This window comes from Chelonia mydas, chromosome 8, assembly GCF_015237465.2.
Source record: "Chelonia mydas isolate rCheMyd1 chromosome 8, rCheMyd1.pri.v2, whole genome shotgun sequence".
In the NCBI taxonomy this organism is placed as follows: Eukaryota; Metazoa; Chordata; order Testudines; family Cheloniidae; genus Chelonia; species Chelonia mydas.
The window spans coordinates 55,773,005-55,798,566 of NC_057854.1; the positions used below are offsets into that span (position 1 = coordinate 55,773,005).

The 25,562-nt window shown below is 42.8% G+C and overlaps 1 protein-coding gene and 1 long non-coding RNA gene across 2 annotated transcripts in view; one reads left to right on the forward strand and one right to left on the reverse strand.

Moving 5' to 3' along the window:
• Nucleotides 1–19,327, reverse strand: part of PDC (phosducin) — a 31,131-nt gene extending 11,804 nt beyond the window's left edge. Inside the window, exon 1 of the mRNA XM_007056694.2 lies at nucleotides 19,202–19,327. The gene's annotated coding sequence lies outside the window, so the exon portion shown is untranslated. The remainder of the gene's footprint in view (nucleotides 1–19,201) is intronic.
• On the forward strand, nucleotides 81–23,878 carry LOC122461504. Its single transcript, XR_006283440.1, has 3 exons — nucleotides 81–145; nucleotides 22,076–22,217; nucleotides 23,210–23,878. It is a non-coding gene; the product is annotated as an uncharacterized LOC122461504 (long non-coding RNA).
• Nucleotides 23,879–25,562: the final 1,684 nt, after the last annotated feature.

The following is a 25,562-nucleotide window of genomic DNA, read 5'->3' on the forward strand; positions in this document are numbered from 1 at the left end:
TTAGAGCACCTGAAGCCAGTCACCTGATAACTCCCCTGCTTCAATCAGCTAGAAAAAGGAGTTGGAGCAGAGAGTAGTTTGAAGGAGTTGGAGCAGAGTGTAGTTTAGAGAAGTGCCGTGGCCGGCTAGAAGACCAAGACCCTAGGTAAAAAGACACCTGGCTTGTGCACAGAGAGAGAGAGGCGGGCAGGCAGGCAGGAAGCAAGCAAGCTCCACAAGCTGAAGAGTAGGAGAGGGAAGTAGCCCAGGATAAGGAAGCACTAGTTCAAGTGGTTTACCACTATCCCTAGGGCCCCTGGGCTGGGACCTGGAGTAGAGGGTGGGCCTGGGTCCCTCCCTCTCCACTACCCTTCTCTGGGTTACTAGTGGGACAGTAGATACCCTAGTTCAGGGGCAGGAAACTGTGCCCTGAACACCCCTGCCCCAAGAACAGGAAGCACGGGATCCATCATAATCGTACCGGCAATTTGCCACATAGCTAAGAAATTTCTTTTCTGACCTGCCTGTCTCTCTGATGGTCTCTTTGGTGGACTTTCATAAAAGGTATAGATTTATATTTTAATAATATCTTGTACATAAAGCATGATTCAATTCCTGCCATATATTCTTTGAAAGAATGCTTATTTGTAAATTATTTCAAAGATGCTTAATAGAAATAAATTTAAACATGTATTGTAAGTATTTGTTAGATTAATATATATTCCTTTGTCCCTTTTTTGACATCAAATCTAATATCTCTCTGCCTCTAAACTACAGGGGAACATTTCTCAGAAGAAACGTTAACTTTATATTTCAGCTGTGTATCAGAATATATTTCTAGAGCAATTTACCTATTCTTATGGCCCATCAATGCTGTAGAGTAACTGGGGTTTTAAATATGTATCAGAAGATTTGCTTTAGCTATGTTTTTGTTCCTAGATGAGGCCAGTGGTTGGTCTCTTTTTGAGGGGAGGGATAGCTCAGTGGTTTGAGCATTGGCCTACTAAACCCAGGGTTGTGAGTACAATCCTTGAGGGGGCCATTTAGGGATCTGGGGCAAAAATTGGGGATTGGCCCTGCTTTGAGCAGGGGTTTGGATCAGATGACCTCCTGAGGTCCCTTCCAACCCTGATACTCTATGTTAGTAATGTTAGAAACCTCTTTGATAGGATTAGAACATGGTGGAGATGGAAGGTGACTGGCCCATTGTAGGTAGGTGTCCTGATACACAAAATGGTCCAATGGTTAGGGCTGTAGCCTAGGAGATCTGGGTTCAATTCCTTTTGCCATCATAGTCTTCCTGTGTGACATTGGGCAAGTCACTGAGCCTCTCTGGGCCTCATTTCTCCCCCTGTAAAATAGGGATAACAATATATTCCTACTTCATGAGGGTGTTGTGAGGATAAATACGTTAAAGACTGTGAGGTACTCCGATACTATGGTAATGAAGCACCTAAAATAGACAGCAGGAACTACATTCCAGGAAAGTGAAATAATTGTTTCAAGTCATCTTTGTAAATCCAGTTTATACAGGAATTAAGACAGATGCTTTCAGACACTGCAAGGCCAATGTGTATGCACACATAACTGAAGAGATGTAATGTAAATATTGAAAAGCCTATTTTTACTAGTTAAGGGCCTGATTTTGTCACCCTTAGTCATTGAATTGTACTTTACCATGCAGAGACAAGGGGTGTGAGGTAATATCTTTTATTGGACCAACGTCTGTTTGTGAAAGGGACAAGTTTTTGAGCTACACAGAGCTCTTCACTGGTCCAGTATAAGATCTTACCTCACCCACGTAGTCTCTCTAACAGTCTGGGACCAGCACAGCTAAAACACCACTGCAAGCAACTTTACAATGCATGTAGTTTCACTGGTTTCACTGTAACTGCTTATTTACTACTCAGCATGGAAAAGGGACCAATATTAACATCACCACTGAAGCTTTTACAGTAGTACTGTCTGTTTATTCAATGGCAATATAAGTCCTAGGATGAACATCCTAATGCAGTGGTCCCCAAACTGTGGGGTGGGCCTCCATAGGGGGGCACATCGGAACATTTTGGGGGAGGGGAGATGCACAGTGGAGCCTGGGCCAGTCCCATGGTGGGCAGGGAGGGATTGCCGTGCTTCCAGCCCCGCCCCACTCCACCCCCAGACCAGCTGCATCCCAGCCTCACTCTTCATTGAACCCCATTCAGCTCCTGGTCCTGCTCTGCCTCCAAGCCTGCATGAGCCCCCATGGGAGGTGGTGAGGGAGCACCATGCTTCCAGCCCTGCTCAGCCTCCAGACCAGATCCACACCCAGCCCAGCTCCTCCCCAATCCCCAGTTTCGCCCCCAGCTCTGCCTTCAGCCCAAGTTCTGCTGCTGAGGAAGCCATGGCTGGGAAGTAATGGAGGGAGGGCATGGACAGACTCCATTAACAGGGTGTGTGTGACTGGAAATGCTTGCGTACCACTGCCCTAACAGCATTTTTTTTAACCAATTATTGAAGTAAACTTAGTTGCTTTCAATATTATATTTAAATTATCAGCGCTGTAGCAAAGACTGCAGTAACTGACAGTCCCGGTTAATGGACTAAAGAGTTATCATTAAGGCTACATTTTAGTCACCGTTATTTTTAGTAAAAGTCATGGACAGGTCACGGGCAGCAAACAAAAATTCATGGCCCGTGACCTGTCCATGACTTTTACTGTATACCCCTGACTAAAACTTGGCGGGGTGGGGAAGCTTGGGAGGGCATCCTGGGGAGCACTTTGGAAGCTGGGGAGCACGACAGGGCACCGCAGGAGCAGGGGAGGGAGGTGTGTCCGGGGGGGGGGGGCGGGAAACGCCATGGGTGCTGGGGAGGGGAGTTGTGGCCCGGGGGGAGCACTGCAGGTACTTGGGGGGCAGTTGGTGGGACTGGGGGAGCTCCCTACCTGGCTCCTAGCACCATGTGCTGCCTCTGCTCTGCCCCAAGCCCTGGTTCTGCAGCTCCCATTGGCTGGGAACCATGGATAATGGGAGCTGTGGGGGCGGTGCCTTTGGGCGGAGCTAGGAGCTGAGGGCCTGTTGCCCTTCTGGGGAGACCCCCCCCAGGTAAGCACCACCCCGAACCCCCAGCCCTGAGCCTCCCTCACACCAAAGCTGCTGCTGCTGCTGGGGGTTAGGGGGGCCCGAGAGTGTGCCCCAACAGTGGCTGGTGCACCTGGCCCGGGGACTACTCAATTGACCCCCGGGCCAGGTGCACCAGCCACCGCAGAAGTCAGAGAGGCCACGGAAAGTCACGGAATCCATGACCTCCATGACAAACACACAGCCTTAGTTATCATGCATATACTAAGAAAACCTATTAATAGAAACCCATGAAACCTGAGTTGACCCAGTGGCCTTGTGGTTAACTGTGATTAGGTTAACCTAGGCCTCAGGAGTTCACCGCTCTTGCTCCTAGGCCTGAGAGAATTGGTCAGGAGATCCCTAGAGAAGAAGCTTCTTTCTTTATCCTTTGGTACTCCTCTTCCCGCTTCTTTTTAAAAACAAAATCTGAGAGTGAAGCCAATGCTATTGAAAATGAGGAAGTGCATAAGAACACCATTTAAACTATGTATAGTGTAGGCTCTGCCTGTGCACCTTGAATCGAGACCCGTAACAGCAGTGTCTTGGTTTGTTTTGAGCAGAGGCTGCCAAATATGATGAAGTGTAAGGTGTCTTTGTGCTCTGACAAATAAGGAGAATGGTGAGACCACCATTCTTTATTTCACTTATCTACTCTTAAAAGAATTGGTTTCATATCTCCAGTGAATCCACTCTATTATCAAGCTTCCTTGTTTCTGTCTTTCCTAGTTTGTGGTCATAGAGTGACCCTGGACTTCTTAGGAACATAGAATTGCCATGCCACTCAGTCTAGTATCCTGTGTCTGACAGTGGCCACTGTGAGTGGCTTCAGAAGGTGTGAGAACCTCCTGTAGGCAGTTATAAACTAACTTGTCCCCAGGAAAAGTTTCTTCCTAATCCCAGTAGATATATTGGTTTATACCCTGAAGCATAAACATTCATATCCATTTCAAAATCCCTGTTTTTAGAGTTCTTGCTACACCAACTCTGGATGTTTCTGTTATCCATATAAATGTCCGCTTGTTTTAGGAATCCTGCTATGCTCTTGGCCTATATGATGGCAAATTTGACTCCACAGTGAGGACTGTTATTTCAGCTGTGTCTGAGGTACCCTGAGATGATACAGGCATGTAAAATAATAGAATGTCAGGTGACAAGTGCTGGTGGGAAGGTTTTATTGGTATGAGGATGATCCTTTTATTTAAATGGAATTTACTGTGTAATTAATGGTTTTGACAAACAAGTACCAGTAATGCCTCCCAAATAAGTGCCAGTTAGTACCACCATGCATCATTAGAGCTGATTGCAAAAAAACATTTCAAAGGAAAATTTTCAATATCAAAAAGCATTTCAACTAAATGGAAAATTTCTGGATTTTGAAAACTTTAGGCATTTTGTTTAAAAAAAAAAAATAAAATAAAATAAAACAAACCAACCTGGCTACAACAACACTGAATACAGCAATGAAGATATCATATTTTGTCAGCTGAAATGGAAACTCCACAGCAGGAAGAAAAAGGAAGCAAAATTTAATGGCAGCATTTACTTTCTGAGCAAATGCAAGAAACAAAATATCATCCCCACAGGTCTCATTATCTATAATGCTGTGACCACTACATACAACTCCAAATGTGGTGAACAGATCTGCAGAAGGACTTCAGAAAAACTGAGGAACCCACTTACTGCACCTCACATACTGGAGAAGAAACCTGCTCAAACAAGAAATCATCATATGCTCCCACACACTGGAAGAAAAAGATCAGGCAACTTACCTGGAAATCATGCAAGAAACCGAAAGCAACCATCAAAAATCTGATGACAGTCCTCCAACTCAAAAACAAAAAGTGGAACCACTGCAACAGTTCCACAAAGCGCACACCACCACCTCTGAGAGAAACCATGGCACCAGGACCCACCACATGGACTTTACATGACACTCCAACATCATCAGTTTATCAAGGCTGCCCTAACCAGAGGTGAATTATCTATACTTCCTAAGGGACTGAACTTCTGCCCCATCACAGAACCTAGAACCTGACTCTGCTTCAAAGAATTCTTTCACAACAATGATGACATCACCCACAACTACCACATCCTCGCTGACAGTCATAAGAAAAAAGAATCATCTGACTGGACACCCCACAGCAGACGAAACCACTCTTCATCATTACATTGATTGCTTCAGAAAAAGATAACAAACCTCACATCTACCATTATCTCTCCACCGCCGGGAGGACAGCTATACAGTCCGACGTGCAACTACCAGATAGTGATCAAACGAGCAGACAAATGGAGTGCCACTGTAGGCTTCAACCATGATGATTACGTTAACAAGGTCAACTGACAAGTCTCTGACACCACTTACTATAACGAACTCAGAGAAGACCCTATACCACAAATTACCCAGGAATTTAAGGATAGCAGCAAAACATTCCCCCAAAACTTCAGAGACACTCTACAACCTCACCCTAGGGACCTTCAACCCCAGGGACCTTCCACATGCTTCCCAGGATACACAAACAAAGGAACCCAGGCAGACCCATCATATCTGGCTACCACACATGACATCGTGACCACCACATGAGTATCAGGACTCATAGAAAACATCCTCAAATCACTCGCCACACAATGTGCCAGCTTCCTCCAGAAACTCCACAACATTAACAACCTCCCTTAGAACACCATCCTTACCACCATGGATGTCACCTCCCTATACATTAACATTCCAATGATGGCATTGCTGCCTGCCTTAATTATCTACAAGACAATGGACAACACTCAAATATCCACCCCAAACTCATCACCCAACTCATGCATTTCATTCTCACACAGAACAATTTTACATTCAACAACAAATACTTTGTCCAAACCATGGGAACCGACATGGGTACTAGGATGACTCTCCAATATGCCAATCTCTTCATGGGCCGCCTTGAGAGAGAATTTCTGGACAAACACACCAGAAAACAATGATATACATTGATTTCGTCCTCTGGACAGATGACCTAAACTCCCTTTCATATTTCCACTGCAACTTCAACAATACACCACTTATCCATTAAACTCCTGTCTAGAATACTCCCACACTAGCATCAACTTCCTGGACACCACAATCAACTCCAACAATGGAACCCTACAGACAACAAGATACAAGAAACCCACGGATCACCACACCTACTTTCACAGATCCAGTAACCACACCAAGAAATCTATTATCTACAGCCAGGCACTCCAGATACCAAAGAATATGCTCCAAGGAAAAAATCCAGGATTATACACCTTAACACACTTACAGCCTTCACCAAACAAGGACACTTCACCAGAGAAGTAGATCACACCATGGAATGGACCACCCAAATACCTGAAAGAATCTGCTTCAATACAGAAATAAAATCCCCTCTGATGACACACCCCTTGTTGTCACCTACCACTCCATACTGGAATCCATTCTGAGTATCATTATACAATTACATACTCAAAGTGGACCACATTCTGAAATCTTTCCTGAACCCCCTCTTCTGGCCTTCAAACAACCCCCCAACCTTTCCAAGCTCATCAGAAGCAAGCTTCCCACAGTCCAGGACACATCAACTCAAAGTGGCACCAGACCCTACCAGAACAACAGATGCAAAACCTGGAGACATATCTCCACTGCTCTGATGATCAACAGCTCCACAGCACACCTTTCAAGGTTTAGGGGTCCTACGCATGCCTATCACAACATATGGTGTACCTCATCCAGGGCACTAAATGGCCCAATGACAACTGCGTGGGTGGATGCTGTGGGGACAGGGAAGAGAAATCCTCCCAATAGGCCATGGAGCAGCAGCAGAAACACTACATGATCACGGCTCCATCACTGAGGTTGGATCTACTACAATGGCCCTCACACCTCTCCTCTGCATGGAACAGTGGCTATTGCCTCTGTCATCAGTGGTCAACCATCCCCTATCTTCAGGACCGTCCCTATGCGGATGCGGGCTGTGGGGCAGAAGTGATGACTCTGGCACTTCTGGGACCAACCTTGCCAGCCAATCACACTGGCTAATGGGGCCCCCCCCCAAAGCACAGGGCCCAGAGCGGTCACCCCGATTTGCCATACCCAAGGGATGGCTCTGCCTATCTTGCCCCAAGGGGTCCCCATGAAGAGACCTAGCATAGAGCTAAATTCCACAGGATATCCTGCACCCAGTGTGTGGACAACTAAAATCTGATTTTATTTTTTTTTCTTCTCCCCTCCCAATACAGCAGAACCACTAGATTACTCTGTATCTGAGACCTTTTGCACTCAATGACAAGATAGGAGGGAGGATACACCTCTTAGTGCTGCCATTAGTATCATAACTTCCAACGGGCCTGCTCCAAAACCTACTGATGTCACAGGAGCTTTTCCATTGAATTCTATGGGCTTTGGATTAGACCCTCACGGCTTGATCTACAAGGTTCTGAGCCCAATTTACATGCTTAAAGTTGAGATGTGCTTGAATGCTTTGCTGACTCAAGGAGAGAGTGCTCAGCCCATAGAGGATCCATCCTGTAGTTACTACCATGATGACTATAACAACTTACAGGAGGCTGTTAACTCATTATTTTACTAGCTGTAGCTGCTGTTAAAAAGCTTGCAGTTTTACAAGGAGACCAATGACTAAATAAATACATATTATATGACCCAAAACCACATGAGCCAAATTTTCAAATGGGGACACTCCAAGTCAATACTGAATTGCACATGCATTTCCTATTGTGCATGCATGTATTATCATAATTACATATGCAAATAGTATTTAGGGAGGTAAGGTTGACAGTTTCAGACCTGGGTGACTAATGATAGTCCAAGGTACAGACCACCTGCACCTCCCATTGACTTCAGTGACAATCAGACCACTTATATTTAGGAGCCTAAATATGCATTCAGGAACTCAGGTTTGGAAACATTGCCCCAAATACTCATTTCTGTATTAACTACAAGTGAAATGCATCCATGAGAGGCACAAAATTGCATGTGCTTTTTAAGTACACACAAGTAGCCCAAACTATAATCATGTTCATACAGAATGTAGTCTGCAGACCACCACATCTAAAAATGTTGCAAAATGCAGTGGTGCAGGAGTTTGTCAGATTAAAGAAATGATCATGTTGCAGGAAGAAAATAAATAAACCTGGATGGGCTGACGTAGAAAGCTGTCAACTTCACTACAGATCACAGGGTTGATGAGAGGGTTAGTGGATTACTCAATTTATCCGGATTAGAAGCGTTATGTAATTCCTCATATGGTGAGATGGAAACATTTTAAATAGATGCAGTTCAAAGTTTCACTGATCCTTAAAGCTATGTCAAGTCAATTTAAGCACTTTAAGTGACAATGTTAGACTTCCAGGGATTCTACTAGGTTAAAAATCATATCATTTTACAAAAAAATCTTTATCTGGTACTCAGATGTTACTCAGATACCTTTAGGACCAAACCTTCAAAACTTGGCCTACAATTATGCACACACAATTTTGTGTGCATTATCATGTGCACATAGATTTTATATTGCACAGGCAAATGATCAAATATGTAATTTGCTATGTATGTATACTTTCTGCATTTCACTCAGTTTGAAAAGTTAAACTAGCTTGAAATTTTATCAGTCAGTTTCACTTTCTGGAGATCATGTCCTGGAACAATGCTGTTGTATTTGGGTTGTGCACCTAGAACAGAATGTTGATTTTTAAAAATACTTGTTTTATTTCTGAGAAACATTTTGGTTAATATTAATAGGGATGTTTTTAATCTTGATTTAATGAAGCCCCATGCTGTGCATTAAATGGTGTCCCTTGAAATTAAAGGAGTTAAATTTTGGAGACCAGGGCTCCAATAAAATGTTTGTTACCATGGTGGTGATATATTCATTTATTTGGATATTCTGATCCATTATTCTTTCAGGAAATCCAGTTTTTACTTATCAATTCCTTACTCTGAACTGCTTTTATGTGCATTTTTTTTTAAAGCGGTGGTTGTACTGGGAAAACATATGGTTGGAGGTCAGAAAATGTCTATTTGTTGCAAAAGGAGAATGCCCAAAAGTTTCAAACTTAGGTGTTTAAAGACCAGAATCAAAATTCATATTTAACCTAAATACCTGGCTTGATTTTCAGATGTGTTGAGCACTTGCAGCTTCTCTTGACTTCAGTGAAGTGCTTTGAAAATCAGGCCAAACTTTTCTGTAGATGCCTAAATATGGGTTTATTTGCTTAACTTTAGGCAGTCAAGTTAGAAAAATATAGTCAGAACTCTTAACTCCCCTTCTCCAGAGCACTGTCTGCTTTCCCCTGTTCAGGTTGTCCAGCAGAGCGTTGGAGAGGGCATCAGGAAACTAATATCTCCCTGCACACTTGCTGGGAATGACCAATCCAACTATGTATAGATTTTAAAGAAGACAAGTGATTTCTGCAATGGATGGTTTATGCAACAGTTGTATATTTTGTATTTGAGTCAAGAGACGCAGCTAACCATTGCTAACTAGGCTTAAGCAGTCATGGAATCAATCAGCATATACAACAAGAAAAAGGAGAATCTCCTTTGTTGACCTGTCAATCTGCCAACAGCTGCCATGTGCATATCCTTATAACAAAACATTTCTAGTAACTTTTTGCTGCACTAGAGCAATATGGCATAGAAATAAATGATCAAATTACAGACATGTAAGTTACATTTCTATGCTACAATAGCCCCTCAAGCTTCCTCCCTGATGCCTGCTACATGGAGTGGCTTCTTCCCTCTCTTTGCATTGGTTGGGTCCTGGCCTGGGTTCTTTTGTGTGATGCCTGCTGCCACCACCCAACATAAAATAATGCTACTTGGGCTGGAAAGGATTATAAAACTCGGTACATAAGAAATAATAAAGTACATCAACACAAACCCCAGCAACGAAATTACACATCCCAAAATAACAATTTGACAAAGCAGGGTTTTATTGGGAGCAGGAAAATAAGATCTGTAGAAGGAAAGGGTTAGGTTTAACTAATAGGCACTAAATATTAACAAAAGTTCCCACCTCCCAACACTCACAACTCTTCCTAACTCCCAGCTCTCTCCTAGGCAGTTGGTCTGATGAGGATGAGTCCAGACATGAGTGCTGCAGCACTGTGAATATTAGCTGGCTTAAACAAAAGAAAGGGGTCCCCTTACTAAGGTCTTTGACCCTGACTGGGGGAGGTTCCTCTCCCAGCTCCCTGGTCTGGAGTCTCTGCCATTTTGGTTGCTGCTCTCCTGCTCAGGGTTGGAACTGCCTGACCCATGTACTAGATCCCACAGCAGTTCAAAGACCCTCTTTGTGGGGAGGGAGAGTTAATCGGAGACTCCCTGACCTGTTTCACTTCTCTCTCAAATCCCAAACTCAGTGCTTAAAACTGAACCTTGTCTTTTTGTTTCTGGGTCAAGCTGTGCCCTCCCACTGAAGGTATGTCTGAACACTATTTTTGGAGCAAGCCTCTCAGTACAGGTCGACAGACATAGGCTAGCAAGGCATGCACTAACACTCTAAAAATAGCTGTAGAGACAGTGCTTTGAAGCGACTTGGGCTCTGAAGCCTAGGAAGGAGGGTGGACTTCAGAGCCTGAGCTTCACCTTGGCTCATCATTGGCCCAAAAAACTACTTGTCCAGATCACCCTGTGCAAAAGCCTCCCTACTGGCCTCCACGGGAGTTTCAAGTCCATTCACCCTTGACTCCAAGCATACTTGGAAATGGTGTCAGAGGTATCTGGTAGCCATTCTTGCTACAATCAAAGGGTAGGATTGGCTAGAGGCTCAGTTCAGAGTTCCAGGAGCTGGCAGACTTCAAGTGGGTGTTACCATACCTTCACAACATTCTTTGTCAGGGGTCTCAGGGTGTGAGCCACATCTGAATACACCTCCCACATGCAATAGGAGAAATCACCTTCTTTCCCATTTATGATCACATGACAACCTTGTGGCCACCACAACAACTGCTTACAAGGAAATGTGACATTGGGAAGGTATTTAATATATTTCTAGCTTCTTATAATGTGATTTTGTGCTAGAAACATAGAAGAGAGCCAATACCATGTGACTGGCCATCTTGCTGCAGACCACCAACAAATGATACATGGACTACCAGCGAAACATGAATTTGGAACCATTGGCCTATCCTACAGGTAATAATTTACCCTTGTCTTCTGTATATCTTTTCCAACATCTCAATCATTTAAAAGCCTTCAGATTTATCCCATGAGCCCTATTTTCCTGACCACAAATACTAAATAGCTACTTTTCCCTAGTTCATAGCATATCAATAAATAAGAGTAACATCTGGTTTGTAAAGGGGCAACAGGTGAAAGTTACAGACTGTGGTTACTCTGCAATGAAGAATTGAAAGTGCTGAAAGATTACAATTTTGCAGCAATGGTGGATTTACAGAATGGCCTTCAAACATATAAATAGCCTTCACTTCCAGACATCTAATGTGAGGTTTCTCTAGGGTTCTAGGCTCTCTGCCCCTTTTGGGTGTAGGTCAAGATTTTCAAAATTAGGTGCCTAAACATTAAGCTCCTAAATCCATAGTTTTAAGTGGCCAGATTTTCCAAAGTAAAGCTGCTCATCCAAAAACCCATCAAAGTGAATGGATGTCCTTCCACTGACTTCAATGGACTTTGGATCAGATTTGGCCCTTAATGAACAAAAGATAAGTCATGACAAAGAATTCAGTCTCTTGAAATCACATCCCATGGAGGATGCTGAACTCACTATGAGGGAAACCTCAAGTGCTTCTGAATCTATTCTTATTTATTATAGAGTTTGTGAAGCCACTCCATTGTTAAGGTTGCAACTGAGTTTCTATCATAAGCATGTTGCTCCATTTAAAGCCCCACCCCAAAAAACCCCAGCAACCCTCAATATTACTAAGTTAAATTGCACCTCAGCTCCACATCTGTCCTATTTTGTTAACTTTTTGCATTAAATTTAATTATCAATTGGAAATGGCCCCTGATCTCCCTCTTTGCAGATGCAGTTATTACCTATTCTGGGGACCTCCTGTTTTCAGCAGTGGGATTTCTCCTTGATGAGCCACAGGCAGTTCATTGGACAGAGAAAGCAATGGCTTTCCCTGGTTTCTCCTGCTGTACTTCAAAGCTGTTCTTGAGTGCCTCATCCCAAACAGGTTCCATCTATCCCTGGCAGCCCCTCATATCCCCAGTAAAGCCTGTCTGCTTTTGCCCCTCCAACTACCACTTTCCAGTGACCTGGTCTCCCCCATGGCTCCCCCTCCAGAGGCTCAATTATTTTGAATAACTGAGGAGCAGCTGTGCTGGAGCACAGGTGCAAGAGAAGAAGGCAGAAAAGAAACACTAGTGCTTCTCTCCCTTCTTCACCCAGCAAACCCCACTTTTGAAACATTCATTCACTCTACATAATTTGGAGTTTGCTTCCCTTTAAGTAGGAGAAAAGGGCAGTTGTGTGAATAGGTGCCTTCGCACCCTGCTACAAAACTCACCCCATTCCTGCAACTGGACTTTATTTACAAAGAGACCATTCACAAGAGAACACCAATTCCAGGCAAGTCTTTTTCCTAGGATTGCTTCTTTCTAGGCCTCCTCTTTAGAGGACTGTTCAGTCCAGAGCCTAACACCCTTATATCCTGGTAGGAGTCAATAAATAATATCATACCTCTTAATGAGCCCTCCTGCTGCAGTGAATTAGCAGGACTCCATCAGTATCCTCCCCCACCCTGTGAACAGGAGGGAAGTCAAGAGGAGGGGCTTGACACCTTTCCATGGGATGCTAGCAGGTGAAGACTGTCTACCTATTCTTTCTTAAGATAAGTGAGGAGGAAAAGAAAGGAACACAGGAAAGGTCCTGTACTCTTACTGTGAGCATTTTTGGGGATGGGTCATTTCATTCTCTCGGACGTGGCACACCAGTACAATAGACACTAGTACTTAGATGTGAATTTCCTTCTAGTCACTGATTTTTTTTTTTAAACAAATCTCAAGTAGATGATTATTAGTGTAATCAGTACAATGTAAAGATAAATATTGTAACTACGTCACAGGAACAGCCCTGGATGACGCCCCAAGGCCTCTTGATTCCTGAGGTACTGACCTCTGAGATCAACCAAAATATTTCATGGCAGTGTGAGATTTAATGAGGCACACTCATGTTTCAAGTGAACATAATACTAAATGAATGAAATGTTCCAGATAGAATTTCATCCACTGGGAACTTCTGGTTTGGAACATTTACCCAGGCATCTTATGCTGCCTCAGAAAATTAAATTCTCAACAGAATGCAATATTGCTGCAATACAGAAATCACAGGATCTTGCTGCAGAATTTGGGTCCCTTCTCTTGGGTGCTAGGATTGGAGAGGAGAAAAAAAAGGCAGTTTTGTCTCCTCTTATTGGCTGATCTGCGGGGAGTGCAGAGCACTACCTTCTTCTGGTTGCAAGGGCATGTCTGTTTTCTCTCTCCTCTCCTTTACTCTCTCCCAAACCATGTGTTCCAGAGGCAGCAGAGCTGGTTTCAGTGACTTTTCTCCCCTCCACTAGTGGATAAGAGGGGCTGGCAGATCATATCACTGAGCCATGCAGAAGAGAGTAGTGCACTGTGTTGGTCTAGCACTCACCATAGTTCATTATTACACCTGGCCATGTGAGAGCTCAGGGGAGGAGATTTCAGCAGTTGAATTTCTCCACAATTCTACAGCTGCAAAATTTACTGTTGTATCAGTGGCTCAAAAGCTTGTCTCTCTCACCAACAGAAGTTGATCCAATAAAAGATATTATCTCACCCACCTTGTCTGTCTGTTTAAAATACATAATATATATTACACACACACACATACATATATACATTCTAACCCGTACAATAAATGTCTTAATAGATGCTATTAACAAGGACTAACCTCTAGTGCCTGACTGGAAAATCCTCCCAAGTGGATTTATTAAAGGATTCTTCTTCATAGATTAACCTGCCAGGGCTCAAATTTGTCCTCCTCATTGTTCCACTTAAATGGTTGATACAGGGAATGGAATGATTTAGTACATGCTTGGTTTACCATGGAGCCCTCTATAGTGGAGTCTGTTCTCACAGAACTTTATTCTAAGCAAAGAGGTAGCACCATTTTCACATTACATATGCATTGAAATAATTTGTGACTTTCATTCTACTTCACCAGAAAAGTTTCTCTCTAAATAGGTTCCACTGGATGGCATGTATTATAAAATTAATCTGAGAATCTGATCACTGAAAGGTTTCAGAGTAGCTGCCGTGTTAGTCTGTATTCGCAAAAAGAAAAGGAGTACTTGTGGCACCTTAGAGACTAACCAACTTATTTGAGCATAAGCTTCATCAGATGCAGTAGCTGTAGCTCACGAAAGCTTATGCTCAAATAAATTGGTTAGTCTCTAAGGTGCCACAAGTCCTCCTTTTCTGATCACTGAAAGACATTGATCCTTTCTTCACTACCCACTACTCATCTTTTTAGTCAAGAAATCCTCATTTAGTCAAGAAATCCTCATTAGGACCATAAAAGATGCTATATAAATGTCAAATATGGTTAGTCCTAACTTTCAATTTTCTTCCTATTGAACAAGTAAGTAAGTCTGATGCTTTTTTGTTGATGATTATTAACCATGTATTGAATTTAACAGAGATTTAAACATGGCTTACATTCAATATTAAATCTTGTGCTGCTTGTATTCTCCTCCCTTGTCTCATTACCCGCTAACATAGGAATAGAGGAACCCACGTTGCCACAGCCATTTCCCTGAGGCCACCATATTCCAAGCCTACAACAGTATTTTTCTGCCTTGTCAGTCACTCTGAAGTGGTCATTGAAAGCATGCAAATAGGTGCCCATTAAAAAACTACAAAGCAGACTGCAGAGTTCACGTACACCCACCCAAACCCTCCATCCATAACACACAGGCAAACCTGCCACCTTGCTCTATTAATAAAACAGTCCCCCCTTACAGATATCTTTCTAATTTTGCTGAGCTCCCATCTTCCTAGCACACTATATGCCAACGCAGCTGGAATCCAACACCAAAACAATCTGGTCCCACAAAATATCATGATTTCAACTCCTACCCAATTATCAAGTGGGACAAAATCAAAAGAGGCAGGAGAAAAAGGAATGTAGACAAGTAAGTCACGTTGCCAGGCAGACTGCACTCAAAAACAAGTTACAGTTGTCTGTTCATAAAAGCTAACTTGATTGTTAGAAAAATCTGAGGATGGCTTGAGGATGGCTTTTTTTTTTTATGCCTTCTCAATACCACTGACCATCTGTAAACAGTCAGAATGGACCATTTGCCTAAAAGACAGGGAGGAAAGTGAAAAAACATTTTTTTTCATGCAGTATTCCTCTGCCTTCTAGGTCTTGAGGTGGACACCATCTTGAGATCTGACAGTAAATCCGGAAGTATCCTTTGGACAAATGAATTATAATCTTCTATAATGTTAGCTATCTGGACAAGCAAATTGACCTGTCTGTGTAGTTGCTGGCACAACTGGTATTGAAAACTACCCTACTACAGAGATGGGGCCATGCAGGTAACGATTAACATTTTTTCTTCACAGGATGTCGTGTGTGGGGTGTGTGGTTTTTTTTTTTTTTTTTTTTTTTTTTTTTTTAAATAGTGCAATTCAGCTTTCAGGACAGGAAAACCCTTGCGGCACAGATGAAGATAAAAATAAACCAGGTGGATTTCTAAGATGTGAAGCACTGCCAGAGGCTTTTTCAGCACTCTGTAATTAAATATATAAATGTATTCAGTCCTGTACCAGTGATAAAAACAATATTATCAGGCAGAGAAAACAGTGCCGATTTCAAGATCCATTGCAGCTAGAGACGAATGCTGTAAATGACTGGAAACTAGAGAATGGCATATGCTGCTATACAGCAATCATCTTTAGTCATGACAATTTACCTTTAAACCACATCATTCATTCACCACTCCATTCTTTCATTCAGCACTCTATTTCAGAATGATGTTATTTATAGAAGTGGAAATTAATACTTTATAACAGGAGTGGGCAAACTATGGCCCATGGGCCGCATCTGGCCCGTTAGGGCTTTGGATCTGGCCTGAGGGATTGCCCCCCGTGGTGCTACAGGCCCCTCGCCGCTCTCAGAAGTGGCTGGCAACACGTCCCTGTGGTCTGGACGGGGGGCTGCAGAGGGCTCCTTGCGTTGCCCTTGCCTCCGGGCACTGCCCCCTGCAGCTCCCATTGTCTGGGAACGGGGAACCGAGGCCAATGGGAGCTTTGGGGGAGATATCTGGAAGCGCGGCAAGGACAGCGCATGGAGCCCTGTGCCCTGCTGCACCCAGGAGCTGCGCAGGGATGTGGTGCCGGCTGCTTCCTGGAGCAGTGCAGCGTGGGGCCAGGGCAGGCAGGCAGGGAGCCTGTCCTGGCCCTGGTGTGCGCCGCTGCCACTTTAGGTAAGCGGAGCCGGGCCGGAGCCTGCACCCTGAACCGCTCTTGCACCCTGCCCCCCAACTCCCTGCCCTAAGCCCCATCACACCCTGCACCTCTCCTGCACCCCTGCCCTGATCTCCCTCCTGCAGTCTGCACCCCTCCTCCACCCCAGCCCCCTTCCCTGAGCCCCATCATACACCCGCACCCCTCCCTCTGCCCCAATCCTTTGTCCTGAGCCCGCTTCTGCACCCCAACCCCCACCCCAGCCCTGCATACAATTTCCCCACCCAGATGTGGCCCTTGGCTCAAAAAGTTTGCCCACCCCTGCTTTATAACATATGAAATCAGCTTAACATCCCAGTTTTGAAATGGGAGGAAGGATTAATCTATAACTCTAGCAGCATGTGCGAAATCAGCTGCTAATAGCTAACAATTGAAGTGGGTGGAAAAAATTCAAGAGGGTAACTGACATGATTTTAAGTTCTGATATTGTTCAACCTGTCCAAACTAGAAAACTGCACAAATGTTTTTAGGAGCAGTAAACATTTCAAAGCACTTGATTGCAAAGTTCTTGATGAGAAAGACAATTACTATCACTGCTGATGATGCATGAAAGAGAATAAACTGAGCATAATGGAGCAAATATTCTATCAGGTACATTTACCTCCAAATTTCCTGGCTACTTAGGAGTGTTTAGAATAATCTGATTATTCATTCATGGAATATTCATGGTCTAGGGACTCCAGCTAGAGAGAATTGTATCATGGAATTATACTGTGTAGAAAACTGTATTGCAAGGGAATCTTTATATAGTCTAATTTTCCTTTGATCGCTTTCTGACATTATACATATTTTTACTTGGGATGAACATTTTATGTACATTTTCTATCTATGTTTTTTCTTTATGTCCATCACCATATCTGATTGCCTTACCAAGTTTCATCAATACTAATGAGTTGTGTATCAAGAAATATGAATTTTCTCCTCTTTCCATTGGCAAGACAATGCAAGGATTGTGGTTAGCCAAAACTCTTGTGGAAAGAAGTTCCACTGACCTGCAATTGTGCTTCTGCTTAAAACAAGAGCTTTGGGATTTACACGTCAGTTCTGTGTGAGAAGATTCTTTTTCCCTCTGTTCACACCCCACACCTGACTCAAAGATGGATTTGACTGTATTGATTTAAAGGGGCTGTGTATTTCCTTTGTATACATACTCAGTAGATGCTGCTTGATAAGTTATTTTGATTGTGGATAGAAATTCCCACAGTAGTCTACATAAATTTAAAAACTTGTTAAGTTTGTATATTTTATGTGGATATTGCATTGTCAAAAGTTGCTCATTAAGGAGAAAAACAATGATGCCAATCAGATTATCTTTGTCACAACAGTACACAATGTTAATAATTAGTTACATGTCAATTAGAAAAGGCAGATCTGAACTTTACATATATCGAGAGAGACATTAGAAAATGGTGAATTGTACAGCAATTCCTTCTGGATATACAAATGGAGCCATACAAAAATACGTGCCAGATGCTGTTCTCACTGGAATCAATGGCAAAACTCCCATTGACATGTGCAGGAGCACGTATTTAATCTGAGACATGTTCTTTATCGTTATGTACAATGGACCATATGATTCAGTTACACTCTCGTAGCCCCATTAATGTTAATGGTGTAGCAGGGAGTGTGCTCAAGGGAAAAATTTAGCCCAATGTGTTTTGTCTGTTATGAGTTTACAGCAAAATAAAACAAGAATAATGAATGTTACTAAATTGTGAGCACGGGACCCAGACTTTCAAACCTGAATGCCTAAAGTTAAATGCTAAATTTGTATTTAGGCACCTAAATAGAAGTGACCTAATTTGCAGTCATGGGAGCTGCAGGTCCTCAGACCTAACACAAGGATTTAGGAGCCTAACTTTCAAACCTAGGTTTGAAAATTTTGGTGTGAAAACATTGCGGGGTCAAAAACAAAGAGCTTCCCCACAAACATAAGAGCCCCTAAAGGAACATGGGGGTTATATATACATGGGGGTAAAAGAATGACATGTATTCACCCTTCTGTAGCTCATTTTAAAGTAGTGTGGAGTTAAGGTCAGTAAAACACAATGGGTGGAATCCTAGCCCCACAGAAGTCAATGTCAAAACTCCTATTGATTTCAGTAGAGCCAGGATTTCACCCCAGGAACATAAAAGGTATTAAAAAACAGGGAGACATAGGAGTCAATCCTGCTGCCATTGATAGATGCACAGCTAATCCCAGAACATAGCTGGCACCTCACAGAGTCAGGCATCTAATAGATTTATTCCTTGCTAAAACTGTTCCATCTAGAACTTATCCTGAACAGTTTGTCATAGTCCATGCTGTAAGCAAGGCCAATGCTTGTTCACTGCACAACTTGTGACAGTCTATACTATACAACAAGCTTGTATACTGTACATTCAATGTATGAAAAAATCTGGTAATTGAATAAGTACAAATCTAGTATTAATTTTGATATCAGTAGCTTTACCTTACTCTGATACCTAACAAACTCTTTCTGAGTGATGAAGTTCTATAGCAATTATCTTTTGCAAAACATTTAGCATAATGTTAATACACCTCTACAGCTATCACAAAGTATTGTAAAATCATATCTTGCTCCCCTTTTAACATTAACTCTAAAAAGTATCAACATGTAAAAGACTTTACCTGTTAAGATCAGCTGCTCAGCTCCAATTTTCCAATGTGACTAGTGTCCTTGATAGCTTGTAGCAGAGGAGAATGTGACTCACTGGTGGGATTGCACTTGAGGATAGGTAGATCTGGAGTCAGATTTAGGCTTCTGGATAATGATGACCCCTGTAGAAATAGCTCTTGACAGGTAATAGGATTACCATAAGGGAATTAGCAAATTCTGCTCATTAGACTGGGCCAATGAAATTGCAGGCTTGAGATGGATTTAAAGGTTTTAGTATATAGATATAATTGGGACAGAAAAACCAACCCAGACTAAAGAAGAGCTACAGATGGCAGTTTGATACTGCCATGAGAGGTGTATTATAAATGTCTAAGGCAGACATATTGATGATAGACACTGTGTGGGGCACAATACCAGCAGCTTCTATCACAACAATTGTTAGGTTTCAAATTGGTTTGAATTATTATCTGAACCCTGTTCATACATATGATAAAACCATCTGCAGAAGTCATGTTATAGTAATACAGACCTAGATGTTAATTTTTAAAAAACTGAGAGCTCCAAGTCTGAAAGAGAGAAATTTTACATTATGCAAAATGAAGTATCATCTCTTATGTGGTATAAATGAACAGTGAAGTGTAAGAATAACTTTCACTGAAAATACAGACTGTGGTATCTATCAAAGAGCAGGGGCCCTGGCCTTTACTTGGTGCATGGGGGTAGATAGGAGGTATACCAAAAAGACCCTCTTCCCATATGTGGCTCATGTAAGAGTCAGCCATAACTGCAGATTCTGTGCTTGGGGGCTGTCTCTGTGCAACCTAAAGGGAGGAGGCAGGGCCATAGCTCCGTCTCCCCTTCTTATGAAGGCCTCTGGGAGCTCAGTCCTCCCACAAGCTCCCTTGTGGTTCTGATTCCAATGCAGGGCTGTGCCTTAACAGCATGGGCCACCAGTGCGTTTTTTTGTGGCCATGACAGCCTCCAAAGCATAGGTGCATATTGGGGTGGGGGGGAAAGCAGTGGCCTCTCCCTGCAGCACCTAGCTGTTGCTCCTGAATAGATGTTACCAAAGGCAGCGAGATGTGCTGCCTTGGTGTTTGCGCTGGTGCCGCTGCACCGTGCAGCCTCCTCGGGAGCTCTGGGCAGCACCTCTGGAGACATGTGGGGCCGGTGGGCATGGCGCTGGAGGCAGCTGCAGAGTTTGGTCTCTGGGGCACTCCCCTAGGTTGCTCCCGCCTGGCCAGGGCCCGGGGAGCCTGGGACTCCGCGTGCATCTAGTGAGTTCCCAACCCACTTTCCCTGGAGCAGGCTCTCACTGAAGGGCCATGGGGGGCCGGGACAGAGAGACGGATTTGTCAGAGCTGCCACCAGTAAGAGTTGGTGGCCGCCCTCTGAGGCCACCAAAAATGTTGTTATGAAAACCCATTCCCTCATCTCATTTTTTTATTGCGTAGTTCAGGAGATGGCATATTTAAAACGCTCTGGAGAAATCTGGATAGGTTTCTATTTAGCCAGGAAAAAGTGGTTACTTGAGGCCAAGTCACTACCATGTGTGAAATGAATTCATGGGCTGTCTCTTTTACAAAACATATTGTAGTATCTTGCTTTAAAGGTCCAAAACACCGGGAGCCTGATTTTAATGGGACTGGTACCTGGGTAAGGACTGCAATATCATGCCTTTTAAAAACACTACTGTAAGATGCAGCATTTTGAAGCATTCCTGTAAAAGGCTTAAGAGCTGTTTGTTTGTATGGGATTGCCTAAGGTGCACATATGACTGAGGAGTAGATATTGTCTTGCCCACCTTGTCTCTCTAAAGTTAAGCAGGCATTTAAATGGTTTGAAGGATTGCAGCCAGAGCGCTCAGCACCTTGCAGGAACCAGGCCCATCTGAGTAAAACTGCCTTTCATGTCCTTGCTTAGGCTTCTGTGCTTAGGGAGTATGTGGGTGACCTTACTAACATTTGCTGCAGAAACATGGGCACAGTCAGTGGGGTGAATTAACTCTGTCTGTTTGGCTGTATAGTACTTCTGAATGTCACTTGCAGCGTATAAAGGTGGTCCAACACAATTTACCATGGCTTGCTGATGTCCATATCCATTGAGAACAGTGGGAGCTGTTGGGTGCTAAGCTTTTTGGAAAATCTTGTCGCTGTTTTATTTGGCAAATGCTTATGGAGTGCTTTTTAAATGTTGGTGGCTCCCTTCTCTTCTGTTCTCTCTACGTGTACTTCACAAAACTGGGCAACAAAATGGCGGATGAAATGCAGCATTGATAAGTGCAAAGTAATGCAGATTGGAAAAAATAATCCCAACTATAATATACAATGATGGGTTCTAAATTAGCTGTTACCACCCACGATAGAGGTCTTGGAGTCACCACGGATAGTTCTCTGAAAACATCCACTCAATGTGCAGCAGAGCTCAAAAAGGCTAACAGTATGTGAGGAACTATTAGGAAAAGAATAGAAAATAAGAAAGAAAATATCCTAGTGCCACTATATAAATTCATGGTGTGCCCAAACCTTGAATACTATGCCCAGTTCTGGTTGTCCCAGCTCAGAAACAACATAGTGGAACTGGAAAAGGTCCAGAGAAGGGCAACGAAGATGATCAAAGTTATGGAACAGCTTGCATGTGAGGAGAGACTAAAAAGATAAGGACTGTTTATCTTAGAAAAGAGACAACTAAGAGGGGATATGATAGAGGTCTATAAAATCATGAATAGTGTGTAATAAGTGAATGGAGAAGAGTTATTTACCACTTCACATGATACAAAAACTAGGGGTCACCTGAGGAAATCGATAGGCAGCAGATTTACCACAAATAAGAGGAAGTACTTTTTCACACAATGCATAAATAATGTATGGAATTCTTTGCTGTAGGATGTCATGATGGCCAAAAATAAACTGTGTTCAAAAAAAGATCTGGATAAATTCATGGAGGACTAATCCATCAATGACTACTAGCCAAGATGCTCAGGGATGCAACCCCAAACTTCTGATTACCAGAAGCCAGGAGTGGAAGGTAGGGCTGGCTCACTTTATAATTGCTTTGCTCTGTACAAACCCCCTGAAACTCTGATACGGGCCACTGTCAGAAGACAGGATACTGGGCAAGCTGGACCATGGTCTGACCTAGTATGGCTGTTCTTATGTTCTTGCAGTGACATAGAGGGTGTGTCAATCACTATATAATTTTACTAACGTCTGCTTAGATTAAAGTGACCTAAATAATTAACGCAAACTGAATTAGTTTTACAGTAAGACCAGTTTAATTCTATTGTTCCAGGTTAAATCTTTAGGCATAGCACACCCAAACTACTACTTTGCACTGTCAGAATCCTTCTCCAACGTTTGCAGTTTCAGCCCCAGTCACTCCTGTGCCTTCCCTCATTCTTTTTCTTTTTACTTCCTCTCTCTCTATTCCCAGTCTGTTCTCTTTTTCTTTAAAGACACAGAGCCATAAACTGTCACTCTGTGCCACTAACAACTATGTGTATGCCCCAGCACAAACAACTGGTTTCCTCATCTCCTGTAGCAGTGGCTTCTGGTGACCCCAAGATGCGACTCCACATTAAGTTGAGGGCCCCCAAGAATCATCCCACAGTCTGTGCTCTGTATCTTAAAGCTGGTCCTGTGTGATAACGATGGACAGGAATCAGTTAAAATTGGGGAAGTCCTGTACAATTGTTCCACAGGCTAACCTCAGAGTACTAAGGGTGCGTTTTTGGACCAAACTGGTTTAAACAATTTAAGTCCTCTGCCCACGTGGTGGTAAAATAATCCCGTAGGGGAGCTAATGTGTCTGGGGTTACAAGGAATTGAATTCTTTATTAGCTACTAGTGGTTAGGCTCAGTCTTAATGTACTTATTCCCCATAGAGATATCACTGTAATTATTTTAGCATTGCATTACTTTCTTTGTGTGGGCTGTAGCATTACATTATTTTCTTTGTATGGGTTGTAGTATGGAAGATAACACCTGCTCTGGTTTCTCTGTAATTCTATCTGTTTTCAGGAAAATTCAGAAGTGCTACAACTATGTCCTGTTGTTCCCTCCCAGATGCCCTGAGAGACTCCAGATGCTTCATTTATTCCACTTTTTGTGTGAAAGATTTTACTTCTGTGGGACAGTTATTGAATTTTAATGGAAGATCATATTAAAAAGCAGAGGAACACAGACATTACTAGACCAATTCCAAAGGCAAAAGCAAGACAAACAACATAGTAGATAAAGAGGCAGTTCTTCTACCTGATGAAAGTTTCTCATAACGTAAGCTACGCTGAGCCTCTGTTCAATGCAACATACAGATAGACACTTGATCTGGAGGACAAACACTTCATATTACTGAAGAATATGACTTCTCCCTCATTCCATAACATAAAAAATCACCTACATATTCATTCTGTTGTTGTTCCAAAATTATTACTGAATAGAAAGCCAGGCAATTTCTAGTCTGCATAAATAACAAACAAGAAAATAGCCTTAATGTTGCTGCTTTTTTTTTTTTTAATAGATTCATAGAATTTGAGGCTTGAAGGGACAATTAGATCATGTAGCTAACCTCCAGTATATCACAGGCCAGTAAGCATCATTAAGTTACCCCTGTACTGAGCCACATAACTTGTGTTTGTTTGACTAAAGCATAACTTGTTTGGCTGAAGCGTGTTTTCCAATCTTGATTTGAAGACATCAAGAGATAGAGAATCTACCACTTCCCTTGGAAGATTGTTCCAGTGGTTAATCATCCTCACTGTTAAATATGTGTATAGGATTTCTGATGTGAATTTGCCATTGGTTCTTGTTGGTATTTGTTTCCAGATCATTGATGAAATGTTGAATGGCGTCGGGTCAAGTACCTGTGTCGGGTCAAGTACCCGTGTCACAATTCAGGTCAGCTGCACCTGTATTTAGCCCTCATGGTCCACTAAGACCACCCATTCTAGGCTTCCAGCTCTTCAGCAAGCACTTCTCTTGGGTGGAGACCTACATCTCTCCCCCTCCTGAAATGAGTTTTCCCAGCTGCACAGTTCCATGCCTATACTGTGATATTCCCAGCAAGCCAGATTGCCTAAACAGGCCAACATCTGTGCTTTGCTTTCTCTTTGAAAGCTATGAACAGTGTAATTGCCTGCAGTTTTCAGTTACCACAAAGATCTTTATAGGCAAGCACATTTATTCTTAAGGTGAAAGCATTACAGAGAAAACATATAAAAACAATTGAGGTTCCTATACCCAGGCTAATGGCTTACCAGCGATCACACATCAGTCTTATGGGGCCTCAATAGGCCAAATTTTCCAGACCCTTTTCCAGAAAGGATGGGGGGCCCCCTTGGATAGAATGTCTTGTCCGTTTGCTGCATCAGATAGAGGCCCTGATCAGTTTAAACTCAGGCTCTTCATCAAAAAGTCTTATTTGTTGGTAGGTTTCTGGAGAATCCAGTTTGAACTAGTATTTGTGAGCCTCTGCAGGTGATGTTTTTTCTCTAGAGGTGTTATAACCCAAGTGACTTTGCCTACTCATGCCTCACTGTTCTTAGTTCCTGGAGGAGCTGTGGTCACCCTCCCGCATGAAATACAATACAGTCAGTGGCCCACAATGACACACAAACTTAATTCAGTAAGATTTTCCAAAGATATTGTAGGAAATTGCCATATCTGTCACAACCAATCCCCGTAGTACCTCACTACAGAGACCCATATTTGATGACTATTCCTCATTGACAACTTCTTTTTGAGATCTGTCAGTCAGTGAGTTCTTAATCCATTTAATATGTGTATTATTAATATGGGACAGAATGCTAATTTTTCAATCAAAATTAGAGCTGGGCAATTTTTTTCAGATTAATAATTTATTTGCCAAAAAATGCAATTTCAGTCATTCTGAAACAATTTACAAATTTTACCTGATTAGTTTCAGCTGGGGAACATTTTTCAGGTCCAGCTTCAGAAAATGGTGTCATTTCTCCCTTTAGTGTAGTGCCTTTGCTTGAGGGACCCAGGATGGACTCCTTACTGTGGAGGAAGGACTTGAACTCAGCACTTCCCCACTAGCAGGGGAGGGCCTTAACCACTATGCTACAAGTTATTTTTAGTTTTGTTTCTTGAAACTGATTCACATTGTATAAATTCTTAAATAGTCAGCTTGAACTCAGGTCTTCGGCGACATGCAAGCAAGCCTCTTGGCCAAGAGGTTATAAGCTATTCTGTTCTTATGGTCTGCTCTTGAAGCTGCTGCACTTTGTATCAGTACTTAGTTATTCACTGACTAGGCTGAAGAAAGCACACAAGCACAAGAATGGCTCTTGTCAAGGTTCCTTCTCCACTCTGAACTCTAGGGTACAGATGTGGGGACCTGCATGAAAGACCC